This window comes from Numida meleagris, chromosome 4 (genome assembly GCF_002078875.1).
Source record: "Numida meleagris isolate 19003 breed g44 Domestic line chromosome 4, NumMel1.0, whole genome shotgun sequence".
In the NCBI taxonomy this organism is placed as follows: Eukaryota; Metazoa; Chordata; class Aves; order Galliformes; family Numididae; genus Numida; species Numida meleagris.
Window position 1 is genome coordinate 234,900 of NC_034412.1, and position 16,165 is coordinate 251,064.

A 16,165-nucleotide genomic window follows, 5' to 3' on the forward strand; every position below is an offset into this window, starting at 1 on the left:
GCCCCGCGCTGCCGTCGGGCGGCGAACCGGGAGCGGCTCCGCGCCGCACCCCGCTGCCTGCGGGAACGAAGCGTGGCGCGTACCCCTTGCTCTGCCCCCGGCATCCCGGCATGGGGCGGCCTCGCGGGGCTCCCCTCTGCTCTGCACCCACCGCCCTGCGCCACATGGGAGCAGGTGCTCGGCCCTGCGAGGAGCAGAACAGGGCTCCTCTGGAGACATCTCCTCATGTCGCACAGAACTCAAATGGTGTTCAAGAGCCGTGGAGCGGTTCCACTGAGGGACATGGCTCAGCGGGCATGGTGGGATGGGTTGGGGTTGGACCTGGTGATCTCAGAAGTCTTTTCCAACCTTAACGATTCTGTGATGCTGTAACATTCCCCAGAACAAGTTACAGGACCACAGATCACTCAGACACAACATGAACCTGACCCTTTGCACAAGGCTGATCTCCATGCCCCAATCTCCATCACCATAACCTGCCAAACCCAGCGCAGGGAAGGGGAGGACAGAGGCAGCCCACAAGCACAGAGCGGCCCACAGCACCGCAAGCACATGGCCTGGTGCCACCACCACAGCCCCAGAAGGAGCAGGGTGCAGGAAGAGCTGGCGTGGTTCTGCAAAGCTGGGGCTGGAAGGGCAGCAGCAATCTCCCGGGGTTTAAAGACAGTGTGAAGAGCAAGAACCTTGTCTCTGTGGTGCAGAAAACAAGATGAAGGCCTTAAACTGCTCTGAGAGATTCAGGCTGGACTTCGAGAAAAAAGACAACTGCCAAGGATACCTGGCCCAGGGCAGGCCCTGGTGAGGAGTGGCTCGGTACGCTGGGTCCTGCTCTGGGGCAGGGGAGCTGCAGCCCCTCTCCCAGGTCTGCCTCTGACCCCACCCGGCTTTGTGCTTTTGGAGCTGTCCGCATACACCCAGCAGCCTGCTCCAGCCCTAGGGCTTACAGCATACCTCTTATGGCTTTAACTCACAGATTTTTTTGTCCTTTTCCATAAAATATTCACATGTATCTGAAAATTATGTTTTTCAGTTGCCTACTTTATATTTTGCTATTTTAATAAAATCATTGGCACAATTCTCTTTGTCTTTTGATATCCAAGCAGCAATCACATCTGAGCCAAACTTATGGCCAAACCCCACAGCTATCTGCACCCGTTCTGGCTTTTTGCTGTAAGGTTTTATATTTTATGGAACATCGATATACTGATAATACTGAGTGCGCTTGAATGGATACACGCGTACATCTTCCAAAACCTCGCTTTCAGTTACGCTTTTGTCCCTCAAACCTCACACTTCTGTTTTCTCCCAGAGAGAGAAAAGTGTCCCCTTAGGGCAGGCGCTGTGTGCCTGCACCTCCCAGCCCCCTGTAGTGCAGCTGCAGGGCAGCCAGCCCTGCCTGTGCCCCCTGAGCAGTGCTGTGCCGTGCTGCCAACCAGGCCATGCTGCTGGCCATACCGTGCTGTGGCCGTGCAGGGCTGTTCCCCTAGCCCCACTCTGCTCATTGTCAGGCACAGGCACAGCTCGCCCAGCTGCCAGCATGGCCCCAGCCCCAGCAGGAACCGAGGTTTTGGCAGGAAGTTTCCACAGAAGCTGCAACTGCTTTTAGAAACAGAGAGCATTACAGGCAGCCACAGCTCCACCTCCACAGAGCTTCTCTTTTCAAAATTAGTTTGTCAAATAAATGAATGTTCACTGTAAGAGTCCTGTTCTGTGACAGCATATTTCACACTGTGCCAAAAACACGGCGATGGCCATGGAAAGGTGAATTTCTGAGGTCCCCTTCCCATTACGCACCAGTCCCTGGCCCATGGGGACTGCAGCACAGCAACGTGCTTGGCGATGGAGCTGGCCGCTCACTCGGTACCACACACTGCAGAAACCAGCACCCCAAAGCTATAGAGGGCTCTGACTTCCTCATCACCAGGTTCTGTGTTCGGCCTGATGCTGCTTTACCTCCTGAGCAGCTCAGGCTGTTCTCCGGCCTCACAGGCACTCTGCTGACAGCCACGGAAGCACAGCCGGCGCACACACACATCTCTCTTCCTGCCGACCTCCTCTGGTGTGGCAACTGCAGATACTCCAATCCCTCTGGTACCCTGTGCTGCTGGTGACTTTGCTCTGCATTCCTATCCTTCTCCCCTCACTGTTCTCCATATCACTGCACCACGCTGGGATTTGGCTTGGAGCACATGATGCTCCCAGGAGCAGGGGTGGAGCGGTGAGACCCAGCGCTAGCATATACACCCAGGTGCCCACTGCTCCAGTCTCCCGTCTCCAGACCTGGTTTAATTTCAGCCTATCCTTCTTTCCCAGACTGGGATTCCTATGCCATGCATTTTCTCAGACTGTGAGACCAGTGTTCATTCACAGGCAAAATGAACAGCAAACTGAGGAAACTACGAGGAAGATCAACAGTAGAGAAAGCAATGGGAAAGACGAAGGTTTCTCTCAGGCACCAGGATCGGGGCTTCCTCCTGTCCAACCCCTCCAGCAGCAGACACCTTCTTCCAACATTTTTCTTCCTGCTGAACACACTGAAGTTTGTGGGTCTGACAGAACTTTGCCTGTGTTCCCTCTCTCGTGCTTGTGTTTTCCCCCTAAGTCATGCAGTTTGTATTTATAATTCTGAACATCACTTGTTATCCATACCCAGTGGTTCCAGAATGTTTTTATTTTATGAATGAAAAAAAAATCCCAAAAAATGACTACTGCAACTGAATTCTGTTTTATTCATTTGTAGGTACTGAGCTTCTGTTGAGTTCTGAAGTTTCAAGTGATTGCTCAGAATTACATCCTTTAATCTGTAACAGAATTAGATGAACCACTTTGCTATTTGCTTTGACATTTGTTAGGCTTGGCGACTACAAGAAGGCAAATTTGCCTTTTCCCCCAGCTGCACTGGAGCTGAACAAGCTAAGTCAGGTTTGTGAAAGGAGGTGATAACTTGCTTTTCGGCTTTTACACACATTTCCTTCACTTTGGGGGACAAATGATACCTCCTCAGAGATCTGAACTCCAGCTGTTGCCTTCTTAAGGCTTTTTGTTCTATTCTATAGCCTGGCATTAATATAATTAACTTTGCCCTTCGTGCGCTCTAATCACAGCGCACAGCAGACTGCAGCACTGCAACCCCTCGGGCAAGGACGGGCCGCCCTGAGCAGCGCTGGCTGGAAGCTGCCCGCACATGGCGCCCGAGGAAGCGGAGGCATTTTGCTGACAGAGGGCTTCTGGCATTTCTGTGTGTCTGAGTTTTTCTCATAAAAATTGAATGCTGAAAGGACGTAAAGAAACAATGATCTTCCTTTGAGGAAATTCGCACTTGTGTTTCAAAGAAGCTCAATGTAAATCAGTACAAATTCGGTGACAATCGGTATCCCATGCTATTTGTACCTTTCCCCGACTTACATCTCTCTGCCCATCACCATATAAAGCCAGGGCACAGATGCAGCACACAGATAACTTCAGCACTGATTGCACATGCCTTGGTATTCCCTGGGAATGAGCGCTGTAATGGATCATTTGTCCCTCTTCCTGTTTCTGTTCTATCACAAAGGGCTACGTGAGCCTGTTTCCGCTTTGTTTGCTTACATCAGTATGCTGGGCATTTGCAAAGCCCTTGTTCTGGTCACAGAGTTTTCTGCACAAACTCTTTGTTGCCCAGATTTCTATTCATTAACTTGCGGTAGGCCAGTGCCTGTACAAACCATATGTCCCACACGCAGAGCTGGTTTTAACAAACAACCAGTGTGTAAGATGTGTGTCCTTACATGGCCCCAGCAGCGAGGTGGTGCGTGGCCGGCAGGGTGCCCACCGCCAGCAGCTGGCATGGCTGCCACAAAGCCCCACTGTCCCTTGTGCAGCCACCTCCACCCCACACATTTCAAGGGCCTCGCTCCAAAACTCTCACTTGGTTGCACTTTCACTTCAGATTTACTTCAACTCCTATCGGTTTCCCACTTTCACGTAAGATGCACTGACATGGCTGCTGGGTCAGCTCCGGGCTGCCTGGGACCTGCGGCCACCTGAGCTGGCCCATCCCTGCTGGGACCTGCCACCACTGGGATCTGCCACTGCTGGAACCTGTCACCACCAGAATCTGTCACCACTGGAACCTGCCCCATGGCAACCTGCCACTGCTGGCAGCTCCCTGTGCTGGAGACTGAGCTTGGAGCACACTCCTCCTTGATAAGGCACAACTCTAGTTTGCTTTATCATTGGTTTCATGCCTAGTTCCTAGGCAATGTGGTTTCTCACTGTATCCTATCATGCATTTATTCTATTCCATATAGGTTTCATAGGTCACAGCAGACCAAACTCTCAAGTAGTACAAGCTCTGCAGTAACACAGTGTCCAGGCAGGGCACTGGAAAGAGGAAATCGTAAGGAATTCTCAGATTCAGATTATCATCTGGGATACCAAACAGAACAATGGACTAATTATCTTCCAGGCAGAGGTGGGTAAAGAAGTATTTCATTGTAAACTCCAGCTTCACATGTCATTCAAAGAAAAAGCTATAAATTAGATGATGAGGGAAAAAAGAGAAGCATATCGTGTAAACAGAAAAGACGTTTCATCTTGTAGAGTCACCGTGCTTTGTTACAACCGGAGCACAAAAGAGGAACTCCTGGGCAGCGGGCCCGGCAGCGACTCTGGCAGTAGAGCAGGGCTCTGACCTCGGGGGCTGTGCAATGCTGCCTTTCCGCCCATCCCACACCACCACTGGGAGCCAGGCGGGCCGGCAGGAGCAGCCCAAGCCCGGCACTGCATCACCACATTTCCCCACACTTCCCGCCAGTGGCACAGAGCTCCGCACCTGGCGCCAGATCCAGCCCTGCCACCATGTCACTGCCAGCACAGTGCAGGGACCCAGCGGGAGCTGTTTGCTTAGGGGCTGAAGCAAAGGCAGTGAGGATCATGGTTTAGTTCAGCACTAGCTGAAGAAGTCCCAGGATGGTGGGCAAGTGTGCACGGTACGCTCACCTGTCTGCTCGTCAGCTCCCCAACACCAGCAGCTCTGGTGGATGAGAAAGGAGCCCAGAACACTGTGCTCAGGCCCACAGACACTCCGCGCTGCACATCCGGAAGCAGGGCTGTGCCCTGTGTAGCAGCGTATTGCTGCACCCGAGGCACGGTGCACAGGGATGGCTGCAGCACACGGCTGCTCAGTGCCAAGCCCTCACCTCTCCTGCTGCAAACCAGAACCCACTGTGCTGTGCCACCTGCTCGAGGCAGGCCTGGTGCCTCCGCTCACCGCACCATCACAAAACAAACCTCCTGCGCTAGTTTTCCATCTTTTTTCTGGCCTTCATGAAAGGCAGGTCACACATAGCTTCGACTGTAGACCCAAAATGATAATGGCCCTCAGGAAGCTCTTCAGCTCCTTGCGCTGTTTTTGTTCAGCACTGATAAAGCCCACGTTCTCCAAAAGGGTCTCACATTAAGTTTCAGCCTTGACAGCAAAGAAAGTGATTCTTACATCCCTTTTGTCACGGCATAAGTTCTTCAGTGAGGAACTTCCGCTTCTGCTTTGCAGCAACATGGAGGCACCCAACCTCGCGCTGCTGTGTGAAAAGGGATTTTGTCTGCTGTGCCGATACTACCGACATGTGCGCTTCAGTAAAAGGCAGTAGGCACACTTCACATCTGGCACTTCCGCTGCACGGTGCTTCCAACTCAAAGCCTCGTGCGAATATTAAGCGATACTACTTTTAGGAAAAATAATGAAATATTTAGACAAACATCTACAAGTCTTCAAGTACATAAATGAAAAAAATTTGCACTAATAATTTCACATCAAATAATTGCAACATACGGCATGCATTCTGCATAGCAACGACTCCTTTACAGCCGTTTAACCAGCGGCAGGGGCCCACTTCCACTCCCCACAACCCCCACAGCGAGCGGCGCGGCCGCTCAGCACCTGTGAGCTCAGGGTGCTGCAGACACGCGGCTTCAGCTTTCCTAGCGGAGCAAGGACCCGACCCGACAAAACACCGATCAACAGAACCCAAGAGAAGCCGGCGAGGCTCCAGCGGCGCCATGGCTGCGTGGTAGGGCCAGGCGAGCTGCCCACGTCCCCATCACATATTCCGCACCCCACAGAGCCCACAGGGAAAGGTCTGCACGGCTGCTCCTTGGGGTCTGGCCCCAGGAGACAGCTGCTGCCTTCCGTGTGCCCAGAGACCACAGAGAGCTTTACAAAAAGTTCGCCGAGCAAAATTTCCAAGTTTCTTTACCACGTTATTTAAACATTCCCAACTTATCTCACAAAGTATGCGCAATAAGATGCAGTATAATACAACGCTTCAGCGTTCTGAACGGCTTACCATAACCTCCTAGGGCATCGCGCATCGTTCTGCCGTGAGCGTGCGAGGGTGCAGCCGGGACAGCGCGCAGCTCCCGCCCGCCTGGCTGCCCGCCTGGCTTCCGCCTGCGCGCGCTCCGCCGGCCCACAGTGTTGTGCTGCGCACTGCGTGCTGCTCACTGCACACTGCTGCTCACTCCATACTACTCGCTGCTCACTGCACGCTGCTGCTCACTGCACGCTGCTGCTCACTCCATACTGCTGCTCACTGCATACTGCTCACTGCGTGCTGCTCACTGCACACTGATCCACAGCACGAGGACACTCCTGGCCTGGGGAGTGAATGCAGCGATTGCGCCTTCTGAACTCTATGTGTCTGAGAATGTGGAATTAGCTATTCCGGGTAGCATAGAACAGTTACCATGGCAACAGGCTGCGGTTTGCATATATATTTTCTTAAAGAAGCAAAATTACTGACAGCTAATAAAAAAAAGCCACGCTAGGGGAAGTGCTTTGCATTGCAGTCACATCCTTGGTGACAGAGGCCGCTGCACGCCACCAGTGAGCCCCCGCCCGCTGGGCATGGCCGCGTGCTTCAAACTCCCCAATGGCGAGCGCCAGGCCCAGCCGCTAATCAGGCGCTGCACCTGGTATGACGAGGCCGGGCCTGGGGGTGTGGGCTGCGGGTGGTGCCCAGGCCCCGCGCTCCCTTCCTGCACCAGGCCTGCACAATGCAGATAAGGGCTGCACAGCAGCACCACCGTGGCACGGTGCACAACTGCGGCCCTGCAGGAGGGGAACGTGGCTGGTGCTCCTGCCACACCCACCACAGCGTCGGGGCCGCTCATAGAATTGACCGCCTGAGCTGTGGTTGCTGCGGCTGAGGCCACGGAACCACCCTCTGGAAGTGCCCATTGCTTGGGTGAGGGTGGGGAACGCAGGCAGTGCCTGGGGAGGAGGAAGTGCTGTAAGGTTTCTGCTGTGCTGTGTGAGGCCCTTTTTGTGTGATAGGTGAGCGGCTGCAGGCTGTGCTGCCTGTCCTGCGTCCCGGCCTGCTGGGGGGTGGCCACAGCCCGGGCAGGCAGCGTGGAGGGAGCTGTGCTGCTCTGCAGGGCTCCTGCCACACAGGTGTCAGGGAAAACACAGTTACCTTCCCCAGCAAGAAATACCGCTCTCCCTTCAGAAGTAAGCAGCTCTTCCCAGGCGAGGTGCTCAGAATTAGAGGCAGATCCAGAATATTGCAAATGTTCCAAATCTTGTGCCTCAAATTCAGCTGTGCCTGCCCAGGCATGGAGGGAGCTCCAGGGCTGTCTGGTGTTGGAGGGATTGCAGGGAGACCATGCTGAAAGGCTGAGAAATACTGTTTGGATACACAGCTGGGAAACATTCGTGCTCTGATGAATGAGCAAAACAACTAATTAACTGCTAATTAAAGATGAACTTGTTGGCACGCTTGTACTTGGATCGTGGTTTGCTTTGCGGCGTTGCTTTTGTATCCAGCTGAAGTGCCACCAGCAGCAGACTGCCCGGGTGGATTGATGGCCACGGGCCACGCTTTCCGTCTTGCTTCTTTCCTTTCTGTTATTATTACTTCCAAAGGGTTGTCCGGATCCTGAAGACCTCCATGGGCCTTACTCAGCTGTTATCGAAATAACGACTTCCCGGGGAGGGGCTTTCTTCTCTCCAAGCCCAAATTATCTTCAGAGGGAATTCACCGGAAGGAGGGCAGACAAAAACCCAGGAAAAATGTCACTATCTGGCTTCTGCATCCACCCTGAAACCAAATCTTCGTTGCTTGGCAGCTCATCAATGCTTGCTGCGTGTTCCTCAGCTGAAGTCATAGTCCTCTGTTTGTGAGTTGTTGCTGTGGAGATGGAGATGGCTGCACCACAACACAGAAATATTATTCCAGACAGCAAAACAGTATGCAAAAGCAGTAGAACTGAACAAAATGCTTTTTTTTTATTTTTCCTGCACGAAAGTCATTAGCAACTTATAACCCTCTTCAGAGAGAGCCGTGAATCTCTCTCTGAACGCCATGTGCTGAGGGCTGTGCCTGCGGCCATAAGCACAGCTGTGTGGCAGACAGGTGCTTGTGCACGCACAGCACAGCCACGCACAGCACAGCAGCACACCGCATGGCACAGCGACGCGCCGCACGGCCAGCACCATGCAGGGAGCTCTGCGCCACGTGCTCGGCCCGCTGCACTGCACGCGTTGGGAGTTGGCTGTGACTTGGTTTTTTCAGTCTGAAAATGCAAACACATTAAGATGTTGAACTCAGAGTTCATTTGAAGAAGCTCTGAGGAGCAGCTTAGATGGCACGGCGGCCATTTGAGATGCCTCGGGACTAGAGGAGCACGTGGTGACACCGCTTTGTAGAGTGGAGCAGAGCTGAGGTACCCAGAGCTGCCACGGGCAAGCTGCAGTTTTCCTGTTGAATACAGAGAATACGTCGGGATAGCAGCAGGCTGTGGGTCAAAGCCCTGACTTTGTGGAGGCAGACCTCCAGCAGGTGCCTGTGGAACAGCCGCCATGGTGACTGATGGCAAAAGCAGGGCATTCAGTCACTCCTGGTTTGTAAACATCTCTAGATCACTTCATTTTTGAGTCAACAATAAGATCAACACAACTAATCTCACTTGGATACATGCTTCTGTAAACTGGGGGAAAAGGGTATTTCCCAAACAGGACCTTCAGCATCCAGCAGAACAGGACTGGAAACAGAATGGAATGCCCCAGAAACTACAAGAGTATGGACTAAAACCTTCTCTAGGGAATCTGTGTGCCGCAGTCAAGTGGGGATTCAGTCAGTCCAGCAGAGCCCCTAACAGGTCTGCACTGAAACAGAAAAGGTCTTTGTAAAATGCATCGAAAACAATTGCAAGTGCCGACAGCGAAAAGCTGCGCTCACACAGCAAACCTGGGCAAGCACGCAGCACGGTGATGGCTCTGTATCCGGTTCGTTCCTGCAATCTCACAAAGCACTGCTGCCACAAACCTCACTTAGAAACCTTGTAAATCGAGGATAAGGCCTGAAAACCGCTTGGCTAGGAAGAGCTAGAAGGGAACGCAGACCTTTATGCCATATACAACCCCCCCTACAAATATCAACGCTTTCTTACACTGGAATTTTATAAAACTGGCCAACGTCTCTGACAACTCTGCAGCTTGTGGATAAAGCTAGAAACACACGCACACTGTACTTTCACTTCAGTAATGGCATACGTGGGACTGATTAGAAATAAAACCCTACAGAACAGTGTCTGATCCAAATTCCAGTGCACAGCTCCACTGCACCGTGCTTTCCAGCACCTCACCACTGTCTGTGAGGAACTTCCCCCTGACATCCAATCTGAACCTTCCCTCCTTGAGCTCAAAACCATTCCCCCTTGTCCTGTCACTACCTACCTGAGTAAAAAGTTGATCGGAGCAGAACTGATTCTCCCGCGCTGTTTTCTCTTCCTGTGCTGAAGGTTTTGTGTTCTCAATCCATCGGTAGTCGTAATGCTTTCTTATTAGAGCTGACATTTCTTATTTCCATTATTTTTCTGAGTTTTGCTTAGATCTTCATCTCTATGCAGAAAAGCAGTGATTCTAACAGGGGCCAGGAGCATTTTGTTTGAAAGGATTAAGGACACTTTGATTAATTTGGGAGCAGTTATCTGAATCGGAGGAAACGTGGGAAACATATGGACAATCTCTGTTCCCCCCAGCTGGAAGATAAGTCTCCTCTCTGTCCGTTTTATCGCAGTGCTTGCAGATAACAGCTCTGCCTTCCTGCCGTATATCTTGTCTAACAGATCCAGACTTGGGAACACCGTTCTCTTTCCTGATATGGGAACTGGTAGCAGGACCCCTTGTCTGCTTTTAAAAAGCAGCAGTGTAGTTTATAATAATAAATTGGGGCCACAGAAAACTCCCTTGTCCCTTCTTTAACTTAGGAAACTTTTCAGTTTTCCATTTGGAACTGTATTGCTGAAATGCACATCTTCATGCACATGTCCCTGTGCCAGATGCGAGCTGGGCTGCAGCACGGCTCCGACAACAGTGACATTGCCATCTCTGCACGGGACGCACTATGGCTTGCAGGCCTTCAGCTCTGGCGCTGCCTCCCCTGCAGTTCAGTCCCACTGTCAGGCACACGGTCCACTAACTCCCTACTCTCCGGGAGCCTCTGTGCTCTTACAGCTATATCGCGCTCCTGACCATGCCAAGCAAGTGAATCGAGCATGAACCCTGGACTTGTTTCCCATTGCTCTCTCCCATCTGCCTTTTGGACGAGGTTCCTAGGCAGTGTGCAGCGCTGCAGCGCTTGCAGTGCCAGCAGCTCCCAGCGGTGCCCGTGCCCACCCCGCTGCCTTGGCTGCCGCGCTGCATCCCAGTTAACACCTGACCTGCTGCTGGACCTACATTGCTCTCTCTAGGTATCTCTGCCCCACACACCGCTTGCAATAACAGAGAGCTGCTAGGAGGAGCAGGTGATACATTTTTGCCAGTGGATGTGCAGCTCACTGCCTGGTCACCGCTCCTTACCGCACAAGGCAGCAGCACTAATGGGCCATATGCAGAAGAGCTCCTCTTGCTCTCCTGATCCCTTGTGGCCCCGCCCACACATCACACCACCCGATGTAGGCAGCCCCACACAGAGAGCCCCGCCATGGCAGCAGTATGGAGCACTGTGTGTTCCTGGGGCTCTTGCTTCCAGCACAGCACCCCCCAGACACAGCTGGCAAACGTACACACCAGGCCCAGTGCCAGCACCGCGCTCCTCTGCCCGAACACGCGTGGCCGAAGCTGTGCCATCACCGGAGCCGAGGTCTCTCTGGGGCAGAACTCGGGCAGCAGCACAGAGACCGCCGCGGGGAGCCAGGGAGCATCGCACAGCGTCAGCACCGTGTTGGGCATTTCCACCTCTTACCGCGGTCACCTGCACGCTCCAAGCACTGATATTTCCGTTTATCCTCTGAGACTTAACCACATTTAACTTCCATCAGTTTTTAAATATCAACTCTTAACAAAGGCATAGATTAGGTCAGTGTAAATACTGCTGTTTTTGAGCAGGTATCAGCTCTGTATCAGCACTAAATGATGAATGGAATTAGAAATATTTGATATTAGAAGCTAACCAGAAGTAGAGACAACTCTGACGCATTTATCTAAGAAAGAAACCTCTTCAGAAAGAAAACTCCACACCTGATTTCTTGAGCACAGATGCCCATTGATGCAACTCATTACACTTTATGACCCTCCTCTGTCAGCCAGGACATGGATTCCCAAGTGCCAACACCAGCCTCTCACCAGACAGCTGCTGGGCAGCTCCGTGTTCCTGCTGAAAGGGAGAATCTCTGCAACACCCCCCGTCAGCACCGTGACCCACGGCCACCCCTCGTGCTGCGTGTTGGCATTGCCCCACATGCCAGCCCCAGCTCCCTTTGTCTTACCAACAGTTTGGTGCTAAATGTGCCTGCTACTGCGTGCTCAAAGCCACGCACAATCTGCACAAGTCAGGCCCTTCACCAAGGTGCCTTGCTGCTCCTGCTGCCATAGTTCTTGTACTTTTTTTTTCTTTTTTTCCTGGAAAAATCCTCTGTTTGCCAAAATATGATAATGATGCAACAACTTTCATTTCTTATTTGTCTAGAGTGTTACACTTTCAAATGCAACAGCCCAGAGTGTGTACTTGGAAGGAAGGAGTCTAAGCTCAGCAGAGCCCTTGGAGCAGCTCAAATATGGGGGCAAATCACTCCGAAACCGGCAGTAGCTGATGGGTGGGTGCTGGATGGGTGCTGAGTGGGCTATGAGCAGGTAATTGGTGAGCACTGCTCTGGGCACGGAGCTCTGAGCAAATAGCACAGGATCCCCTCTGCCAGCCACCAGGTGCTGCCCGGGCAGATGCTGCAGCCAAACTCTGAGCAGTTGTTTAATGTTGAAAGCAAAGCGAGAGCTGCTGTGCTGACAGAAGCTGTGAGCGCCGGCCTGTTTGCAAGCTCTGGCATTTTGGCATTCAATCAAAGTATTTCCTTTGCTTCCCAAGAGCATTTGATACAGCTGTGATCCAAAGGATCACATTTTAAAAGTATTTTGTTGCAAAACTGTCAAGTTGCTCAAGTGGAAGTACATGGCAACTGCTCGTCCTCAAAGGACGCAGCAGTTTCAGGAATGGGAGGGTTTAAGGGATCCCAGCTGTTGAGCCGGAGCACAGCCATCGGTTTTCCCCAGACCTGCTGCAGACAGCAGCTGATTAACAGGAGCTCGCCAGAGTGATACCAGCTGGCTTTGTGGCCAAAATACAGATACCTGGCGAAAGCACTGGGTCACTGCAGCTCCACAAGCAGCAGAACAGCCACGGGAGAACTCAGAGTGATCGCACATAACTGTGCTGCTGTGCTGACACGGCCGATGGCAGCACGGGGTGGGGCACGGTGCCTGTCCTGCCGTGGGGAGAGGAACAGCCCTGCGGGGTCTGACTGCACACAGGTGTGAGCACGGAGCCACCGCAGGCCAGCTGCGCTGAAATCACATTACAACGAGCGTAACATACAGGAATTGGTGCCCCACAGTACCTCAGGCAGACAGGCAGAGTGCTGCTCTCTCCTTTCTTACAGCTCGTCCGGCTGCACGCCTGCACGCTGCCCTGCACACTGCTCTGCGCTGGTGGTTTGCTTCGCACCCTCCTGTCAGCTCTGGTGAAAACAAATGCTGGTTCGCTCCCCTTTTAGCATTTCGGCACTGGGAGCCAACACGGAAATGATATTCCTCTCCTTTTATGGCTTTCTGCTCCGGCCTGGCTGGAAAGGGAGCGTTTTGGTGATTGTGATGGATCTCCGTCAGGGAAACGCAGAATAGCTGCAGGCAGAGCAGCCAGGGCTGCACACAGCACCTGCACAAACAACAGCACATGCACACACACTGCATGCACACACAGCACCTGCACAAACAGCAGCACGTGCACATACACAGCGTGTGCATGCACAGAGTGCACCAGCTGGAGCAGAGCTCCTCATGCACACCACGGGCTCCCAGGGCCCTCCAAGGACTCTGCCCACCACTGGATCTGCGTTTAACAAACCTGGCAGCAAACAGCCGGCCTGGCTGCCTCCACCTGCGCTCATGTGGGGAATCCCATGGCAGCATGGGGGGCACAGGAGCATGGCCACGTGGAGCCAGCCAGGGACGTGGTGTGGTTGAATGTAGCCTCATGCAGGGCACTGTGCTCCTTTTATGTCTGCACTGGTTTAAAAAGCAAATTGCAATCCGTGCCATACCAAAACACGAAGATTTGGGGAGCTCTGGTGTCAGAGCATAGCCATGAACATGCCAGCAGAAGTGGGTGTTACTTGGTGCTCTGGGTTTGGTGCTTTTAAGGGGAAATGCATGAGGGAAGAACAGTGCAGGCTGAGGTCCATAAAAGGTATTTGTCTTATATGTACATTTGACCAATGACACCATTTATTACATGGAAAGGAAATACGTGCCCAGTGGGTGGTTTCCACTTGTGCACACTCCCTGTCAGGGGTTGAGGGCAGCCCAGTGCTCCCAGAAACATGTCTGAGTTCCACTGGTCCCATATCCCTGTGCCGGGGAAAGGGCAGCATCACGTGCCAGGTGCTGCCAAAAACACCTCTGTGCAGGCTGCAGTAGGTGGCACGAGAGCAATGGGAACGTGTCAGCTGTGTCACCGCAGAGTAACAGCCACTCCCTAGTTACTTCTAATTAGATCTCACAAAACATGACTGCAGCGATTACGGCCCCAACACGCACAGCAGATACATTCCGGACACCCAGGTTCTGGTTCCAGAGCAGCGCGGTTCCTGCACACAGCTGCCGGAGGGACGAGTACACAGAGCAGAGCGGGGGGACCCGTGGTGCCATGGACCTGTGGCCGCACCACCCTAATCGGGGCTGTGCCCTGCAGCTTGTGGCAGAGGATAGGATACCATGGTTTCACCTAAATATTAGGACATTCCCAAAGTGCTCTGGGAGAGTAGCCCTGCAGTGTTATGACGGGAGCTGGACCCAAGGTGTGTGGGGAGCTATCGGTCTGCTCCGGCCATTCAGAGCACTCCGGCTCAGGCCCTGTCTGCATGGAGCGCTCTGCCTGCACCTGCAGCCACCTCTCCATGCCCTGCAGCGCTCACTGGGAGCACCGCACTGCCCGCACACCTTCCTCTCCTGCGTGTAAGGAGAAGAACTCACCCAGCATAGCTCACACTCAGAAGCTCAGGACATAATGAGGCATAGGGCAATAACTCCACAGCCCCGGGTTAATGATTATCTGGCTCCTTAAACGTGAGCTAGAACTTCCAACTCCATATTTAAAGTTATGCTCCTCATAGCAGTGCTACAAGGAGTAGTAGCTTCCATAAGTGCTCAACACAGAAGTGTGTCATAGGAACCTGAATTTGAGTAACTTATTATTGGTAATTTGGTGGGTTTTTTGTTTGTTCCGTTTTCTTAGTGAACGGAGCACCCTCTGCACTTGGGACAGGCAGAGCTCACAGACCCACAGGGCAGGGGCTTGTGGGGCGCAGTGCTGGGAGGACAGCGGGGAAAGAAGAAGAGAGAAAGGAGAAGCAAAAAAAGGAAGGTCAGGATCAACCGCTTTCGCTGTAACTGAAAGCAGCACATAGCGAAGGACATGTCCGGGGTCAGTGAGAACAGCGCTGAGGAACAGGAGAGCAGGGCACAACAGAGGTGATGGCAGTGGGAGGGCTGCAGGACGACAGAATGGTGCTGTACTGTACAATAGATGTCATTCACTGTTCCACACTGCTTTGTTTTGTCCACAGCTAACTGTGCTCCCTGTAGGTCAGAAGCGCCTGCAGAATGCACTGCAGGAGGTACCACACAGAGCCCCCCGCGCACACCAGTGCTGCTCCTGGGGAGGACAGGAGCCTGGCCTACAGCATTTGTTCCCTCTGCATGGCTCAGCAGAGCCCAGAGACTTCCACCAAAGCCTTTCGTGCACCACAGAGAGGTGCCACACACCCGCACAGCTCTGCACCGAGAGGCCCCGGGCGCACAGCCTGGCAGGGTGCAGTGCCGAGCTCTGTGCCAGCGAGAGGCACCTCCCGCAGCGCAGCAAACAGCACAAGAACTTCTGCCTCGGTGTGAAATGAAAACAAGGCCCTGTGAGTGCACAGCAACAAGCGAAGGAAGGAGCACACTGAGTGCTGGGCTGTCACGCAGCCCAACACCGCAGTCTGTGTGCAGCAACCTGCTCCAGGGAGCGGGTACCGCACTGTGCCCAGCACAGGCACCGGCTCTGAGGCACATCGCATCGATTGGAAGTTCTCCCCGTGCTACGGAGAAAAGGAATTCACAATGATAACTATTTCTGAGTGGAGAGAAAGCACACGGTTGGACTTGAGGGGCTGACAGTCTGCTCCCCCACCAGCCTGTGAATGCAGGCTGCACAGAGGTGCCACACAGCAGCACGGCGCTGGCTTGCCGGCACCTCTTGCCCAGTGCTCTGGGGAGGGGTGCTCCCTGCAGTGCCTGCAGCTCCATTGGCAGTGGGGACGGTGCCTTTGGAGCAGCAGGAGCTTCTCCATGGAAAAAGGTTCACAGCGAGCAGCCCAGGGCTCACCCATTTAAAGCTGTGTCAGACTAAAACTTTCCTTCAGCTAATCATAGGAAATAAGACATTTAATTTTTAGCTAAAATAAAAAAAAAAAGGGGGCTTGAGAGCTCACAGACGAAAGCAGCCTGTAAGGGTGTGATGCGCTCTGTGTCAACTCCCGCTCACACACTTGTTCTGAATCAGTGGTCTCTATCCCCATGCTGTTACTCAGTGTCGGGTTTAAGTTTCACCATTCCCAAACTCAGCTCATCAGAGGTCATGAAAAACGTTCCCAT

General features: G+C 53.0%; 1 protein-coding gene across 12 annotated transcripts in view; it reads right to left on the reverse strand.

Moving 5' to 3' along the window:
* Positions 1 to 6,783, reverse strand: part of MBNL1 (muscleblind like splicing regulator 1) — a 51,346-nt gene extending 44,563 nt beyond the window's left edge. For 2 of the 12 annotated variants that reach the window (XM_021393635.1, XM_021393628.1), the window contains exon 1: positions 6,327 to 6,520. The gene's annotated coding sequence lies outside the window, so the exon portion shown is untranslated. Of the gene's footprint in view, positions 1 to 6,326 lie in introns of all 12 variants that reach the window. The other 10 variants (XM_021393634.1, XM_021393636.1, XM_021393637.1 and 7 more) reach the window with 10 other exon arrangements.